The 7171-nt window shown below is 45.6% G+C and overlaps 1 long non-coding RNA gene across 1 annotated transcript; it reads right to left on the minus strand.

The window, feature by feature from the left end:
• Positions 1-2902: 2902 nt before the first annotated feature.
• On the minus strand, positions 2903-3954 carry LOC135537829 (uncharacterized). Its single transcript, XR_010455282.1, has 3 exons — positions 3917-3954; positions 3264-3817; positions 2903-2982 (listed from the first exon to the last, which is right to left on the minus strand). It is a non-coding gene; the product is annotated as an uncharacterized LOC135537829 (long non-coding RNA).
• Positions 3955-7171: the final 3217 nt, after the last annotated feature.

Here is a 7171-nt window from a genome sequence, read left to right on the forward strand (position 1 = left end):
CAGTCCCCTACACGCAGCCCAGTCCCGACATACAGCCCAGTCCCTACACACAGCCCAGTCCCCTACATACAGCCCAGTCCCTACATGCAGCCCAGTCCCCTACATACAGCCCAGTCCCTATATGCAGCCCAGTCCATACATGCAGCCCAGTCCCTACATACAGCCCGGTCCCTACATACAGCCCAGCCCAGCCCCTACATACAGCCCAGTCCCTACATGCAGCCCAGTCCCCTACATACAGCCCAGTCCATACATGCAGCCCAGTCCCTACACACAGCCCAGTCCCCACATACAGCCCAGTCCCCTACACACAGCCCAGTCCCTACACACAGCCCAGTCCCCTACATGTAGCCCAGTCCCTACACACAGCCCAGTCCCTACATACAGCCCAGTCCCTACACACAGCCCAGTCCCTACATGCAGCCCAGTCCCCTACACACAGCCCAGTCCCTACACACAGCCCAGTCCCTACATGCATCCCAGTCCCCTACACACAGCCCAGTCCCTACACACAGCCCAGTCCCTACACACAGCCCAGTCCCCTACACACAGCCCAGTCCCTACACACAGCCCAGTCCCTACATGCAGCCCAGTCCCCTACACACAGCCCAGTCCCCTACACACAGCCCAGTCCCCTACACACAGCCCAGTCCCCTACATGCAGCCCAGTCCCCTACACGCAGCCCAGTCCCGACATACAGCCCAGTCCCTACACACAGCCCAGTCCCCTACATACAGCCCAGTCCCCTACACACAGCCCAGTCCCCTACACACAGCCCAGTCCCCTACACACAGCCCAGTCCCCTACATACAGCCCAGTCCCCTACATACAGCCCAGTCCCCACATACAGCCCAGTCCCCTACATACAGCCCAGTCCCTACACACAGCCCAGTCCCCACATGCAGCCCAGTCCCTACACACAGCCCAGTCCCCTACACACAGCCCAGTCCCCTACACGCAGCCCAGTCCCTACACGCAGCCCAGTCCCGACATCTTCACAATAAAATAGGTAGAGCGGTTGACCAGATGCTTTTCAACTTTATCTGGAAAAATCATACACTTCATATTAGGAAATCTGTCGTTATGAACACATATGAATATGGTGGCCTACATTTTTGTTGTTGATTTTCCTACTTTGAATAATACTTTTCAGTGTCACGGTTCTCTTCTGGTGAAAGAGAGGCAGACCAAAATGCAGCGTGGTTATTTTTGATACATCTTTAATAAAGATGAAAATAGACCAATACACAAACCAGTGGGGAAACCCAGACCACAGCCCTACCTGGGGCCTGTTGCACAAAACTGAGATAGAAAGTTAAGCCAGGATATCTTGGTGATCCTGGCTCAATTGATCCGTAATCCGGTTGCACTAAAGATGGATAGGGGCAGGAGGATATGTTATGGTATAAATTACCATGGAGATTTATTTCTGTGGAGCTAGCCTGCTCCAGACCAGGCCCTAAATTCAGGATCTATTTAATCTCATCCCTAAATGTCCAGTCAGCAGTCACCACAAATGAAACCAATAGTTATTTCACTGCTCACTATACATTGTTATCACATATAACTAGACCCACTGTTATTATTTAAATTTGTGATCATTAATTTCAATGATTTTTTTTGGATAAAAAATGATTTTTAGATGATGTTGCTATCATTAGATAATTTACAGTTTCCCATAGACTATAAGGCTATATATAAAATGATAGAATATTAGGGCCACAGGGGGAAAAAACACAAGTCATAATATTGTAACCAGTTGTTTTAAAGGAGGACAGTTGTTAAAATGACAGATGTGGGGCATTTCAGGAAATTGTACTTCAGTATGGTTTCATAAACAAAGACATGCTGATGTGCCAGAATATTAAGTATCACATTGTCATAAGTATCAAAACTGTAAAAACAATATGTAGCTTTTCTGCAGAAAGAACCAGCCTCATAAATGTATGACTTTATCCTTTTTCTTCAGTGTGGCCCTAGTACTCTGTCATATAAACAAATACACATTCCATATGAATATAAAAACACAATGTGTAACATTATGTTCCTTTATTGAATAAGGACAAAACAAAGCAGGTAAACCATCAGCTCCTTTCGAAACTGAAGTCACAGTGACTCTACAAGATGGAAAGCACAGAATCCAAGCATATTATACAAAATGATACATACACATTCAAAGGTCTGTATATAACACACCCTGCATGTCTGCACACTAAAATAAATGCAGGACAAATCCATACACATCAACTGAACAGACAAATGAATGGATGCAGTAGCCTCCCTGCAGCCTTGTATTACACACAGTATACCGCACAAACATCATAAGAGGCCAAATTCGTCCAAAAACGAACCCAAAAAACCCAAATTCCTCTGCCACCGCAGACATATTTAACCAAAATTGAAAGCACACATACTAACTAAAATAATTCAACACATATTGGTCCCTCAGCAGCCGACCACTGTCGTCATCAGGGAAGATTGCCGGATTGTCCCAGTCCATGGCTGGTGGCACTCTGGGGCCCTCTCCTTCCTCAGGCAGGCCACATTGTGGAGGACAGCACAAGCCACAGTAATATCACATGCCCTAACAGGGCTGACCCTTAATTTGTGAAGGCAGTGAAAGCGTGCCTTCAGGAGGCCAAAGGTCATTTCAACTCTGGCCCTGGTCCTGGCATGGGCATGGTTGTAGGCCTGCTGTGCTTCCTGGGGGTCTGTGAAAGGTGTCAGGAGAAAAGGCTGGCAGCCATACCCCCTGTCTCCCAGCAACACACCAGAGAATTCACCTGTCAACACAAAATCTCATCATTACTACCTCATAAACACAGTGATATTCTTGACACAGCCATGATGGTTATAAATAGGGGTTGTGTGGCTTACCTTTGATGATAGATTTCAGAGGCCCGAAAGATTCTGGAGTCATGGACTGAGCCAGGCCATTTTGCCACAACATTGCTGATCACACAGTCAGCATTGCAGACCATCTGAAATCATAAGATGAGGAATATTACACCAATCAATGCACATCACTGGCAATGCAGAGTGTTCGTCAATGGACAATATCAAAAAGTTATGTTCACCTGAACATTAATGCTGTGAAAGGATTTCCTATTCACAAAATCGGCCTCATGGGCACCTGAGGGGGCTTTTATCCTTATGTGTGTGCAGTCCACTGCACCAATGACATTGGGGAAACCTGTCACACAAAGTAATGAGTATCCTACTATGTGTTAACAGTTGTCCTGTAATTTGTAGATCCTCTTACCTGCAATCCTATAGAACTCCTCTTTGATGTCACAGAGTCTTCTGTGGCCAGGGAAGGAGATGAAGACATCTGCTAATGCTTTGATAGCCAGACACACACTCCTTATTGTGCGGCAAATTGTGGCCTTGTTCAGCTGTTCTGCATCCCCCACTGAGTACAGGAAGGCTCCACTAGCAAAAAAGCGCAAGGCCACACAAACCATTTGCTCCACACTCAGTGCATGGCTCCGTGCAGTGCGGTGCTTAATCCTGGGACCCAGTAGTCTGCATAGATACCTGATGCCATCTGCAGAAAACCTGTATCTTTCATATAGATGGTCATCAGGGAAGGCCAGTGGGTCCAACCGGTCCCTGAAGACCCTTTCTCGCCTGAAGGCTCTCCTCAGCACAAGTGCTTCTTCATCCACCACATCTCGCACGAATGGGCATGCCATTGTCAGAGCAGAAAGGAACACACAATTTTGGGCCTTCATATAGGCTAGTGGCCACACCTGGTGCTGGGGGGTGGGCAAAAGAGGGCGATGCCTTATAACGATGACTTGGTTGTACTGATTGCTGGGGAAAATAAAAAAAACCTTAGAAAGATGCCACCGTCCTGTGTGCTCACAATAAGAGCTCATATGTCATGGCTCACTTGACTTTACGAGAATATACCTAATTTTTATTTTGAGCTGTGTCATCTTCTTGGAGCTGGGGGAGGAAAGAAAATAATGATTAATACATTTGTGTTACAGTTAGCATACAGTGTACATTGAAGGCATATCTCACCTCCCTCTCAAGTTTTTTATTTCAAGGTCCAGTTTCCTAATTGTCCTCTTTTTATTTCGGACTCCAGTGCAAGATTTTCCATCTTTTTCTTCTTGTACTGAATGTCTATGTCTGCCAGTTCTATTTGGCGCCGGAGGTGGTTGCCATACAACTTTCTGATAGCTTGTGAGCTCTGTGAACACAATACAATTAGCGCAGCTGGAATTTGGCAGGATGTGGTGTCCTTTTATTAATACGCACTATGTTGCCAGGCTGGTTTTCCCACTGTATAGCATCTGGGTCCTGTAAAATAAATTAGATTTTTTTTTTTGATGAGGACTCCTCACCATTGTAGAGTAAATAGTACTTTCACAGTCTTAACATGATACCTCATGCCTTCTGGAATCCAGAGATGGTCTCCTCCTCATCATCGTCTCCATCATGTGCTGTTGCTGCTGCACTGGGGCCTTCACCTATCACATTTAATCGGATTCATATTGAAGCTAGTAGACAAGACATGCCAGGCCTACAGTATGCCTTTGATGGAGTACTCACTGGATCAGCATCGTCTGGTGCTTGTGCTGGTGGCTCTAACAGGAACACAGTGCTGCCAGACACTGCAAGGCAATAGGTAAACCAAAGTCAGACAGTCCAAATTGATTCAATATGAATGTGGTTGTATCCCATGTAGAGATGGAAGGACATACCTTGAATGAAGCGGGTGGCATCTTGGGAGGAACCTATGCTCGTCTCTTTCCCCCAGGGATCCCCTCTAAGACGGGCCTGCCTTTATTTAGCTCCAAGGCCATGTCCTCTGCTGGGGTAAGGTCAGCCTTTGGTGACCCACCACCCGTGCCTTGTCTGTGGGTATTCTTTTCACTGCTAAAACAGTACAGACAATGTGTGAGCAGGCACCTTCTGGGTACAATATATGCTTGTGCTTTGTTAAATATTAGTCAGGGACCATACCATTCTGCAGAATGTTCTTGTATTTAGTTTGACCTGCTGCCATGTCCGTTTTGGCCCGTTCATATTTAATCTACACACACACACACACACACACACACACACACACACACACACACACACTTAATGGAGTCACACTGCAAAAAATTACTTAGTATTTTTGTCTTGTTTTCAGTAAAAATATCAAAAAATTTATCATAGCTTTATACAGTGTGATGGAGTTACTTACACAATTTCACTCATATCCGCAGTGCATTTCAATTAAAAATTTAACCGTTTCATAATTACAGTACAACTGCATTTTTGGAGATGATCTGCTTTTCATAGGCTAATATTCTTAGCGTGGTTGTTAATATATAAACCTAATTTTCACCTGCGTAGGTATTTTCATATGTAACAATAACGATGTTTTGTAGAGAAACAAGTCTTGATTTTTAAAGAACTGGTTTAATAATCATATCCTGCTGGTGAGTCAACTTTTTAATGCAGAAGGATTGTTACACAATTATGAGGATTTAAAAAAAATCTCGTTACAATATCCCTGTTACACCTAGAGAGTTCGCCATAGTCTTTGATGCTATTCCATCTGGAACTCTCATGTTGTTTAGAGGTGTAACCAGACCTCTATGTCACAACTTACTGGAATACATTTGTCAATAATATCTGTTGGGGGAAAAAGCATGTTTATTACCACACAAACACCTGCTTGTTAATTAACAAGGTGAAAGAAGGTCTCTTTCAGAAGTGATCCATAAGTATATGACCCTGTGAGATCGTTACCTGAAGAAAGCTCAACAAAAAAGACATTAACATTAACTGTAGTTTTTGTGTTGAGCATCCAGAAACAGTTGAGCATTTATTTTGGCATTGTCTACATTTCAAAGAAACTATGGAAAGATATTCATAGATTTATAATTGTTAACATTCTTGATGACTTTTGTTTTTATGGGAAAATGTGCTGCTCGGTTTCCTTAACTATAAAAGGATATAGAAAAACAATTTTACCTCATAAATCTAATTATGCTAATGTGAAAGGTAATATTCCTATATGTAAATTCACTCATGTAAAACCACTCTTCCGTGTTTTCTGTAAGGAATTCTAGCAGTACATTAAGACCATTCCAAAAATTGTCGAATAAGAAAGCTCTTAAAACAATCCACATGTGTGCATCCGCTAAGGTCGGCAGGGTGGCAGGGTAACCTAGTGGTTAGGAGTGTAGAGGTGGCAGGGTAGCCCTAGTGGTTAGGAGTGTAGAGGCGGCAGGAGTAGCCTAGTGGTTAGAGTGGAGGGGTGGCAGGGCAACCTAGTGGTTAGAGTGTAGAGGTGGCAGGAGTAGCCTAGTGGTTAGAGTGTAGAGGCGGCAGGGGTAGCCTAGTGGTTAGAGTGGAGGGGTGGCAGGGTAGCCTAGTGGTTAGAGTGTAGAGGCGGCAGGAGTAGCCTAGTGGTTAGAGTGTAGAGGCGGCAGGGTAACCTATTGGTTAGAGTGTGAGGCGGCAGGGTAGCCTAGTGGTTAGAGTGTAGAGGCGGCAGGGTAACCTAGTGGTTAGGAGTGTAGAGACGGCAGGGTAGCCTAGTGGTTAGAGTGTAGAGGCGGCAGGGTAGCCTAGTGGTTAGAGTGTAGAGAAGGCAGGGTAGCCTAGTGGTTAGAGTGTAGAGAAGGCAGGGTAGCCTAGTGGTTAGAGTGTAGAGAAGGCAGGGTAACCTAGTGGTTAGAGTGTAGAGAAGGCAGGGTAACCTAATGGTTAGAGTGTAGAGAAGGCAGAGTAGCCTAGTGGTTAGAGTGTAGAGGCGGCAGGGTAACCTAGTGGTTAGAGTGTAGAGGCGGCAGGGTAGCCTAGTGGTTGGGAGTGTAGGCGGCAGGGTAACCTAGTGGTTGGGGGTAGCAGGCGGCAGGGTAACCTAGTGGTTGGAGGTGTAGAAGGCAGGGTAGCCTAGTGGTTAGAGTGTGAGAGGCAGGAGTAGCCTAGTGGTTAGAGTGCAGAGGAGGCAGGGTAACCTAGTGGTTAGAGTGTAGAGAGGCAGGGTAACCTAATGGTTAGAGTGTAGAGAAGGCAGAGGTAGCCTAGTGGTTAGAGTGTAGAGGCAGCAGGGTAACCTAGTGGTTAGAGTGTGAGGCGGCAGGAGTAGCCTAGTGGTTAGGTGTAGGGCGGCAGGGTAACCTAGTGGTTAGGTGTGGAGGCGGCTGGGTAACCTAA

The sequence above is a fragment of the Oncorhynchus masou genome, unplaced genomic scaffold (genome assembly GCF_036934945.1).
Source record: "Oncorhynchus masou masou isolate Uvic2021 unplaced genomic scaffold, UVic_Omas_1.1 unplaced_scaffold_8487, whole genome shotgun sequence".
Lineage (NCBI taxonomy): Eukaryota > Metazoa > Chordata > Actinopteri > Salmoniformes > Salmonidae > Oncorhynchus > Oncorhynchus masou.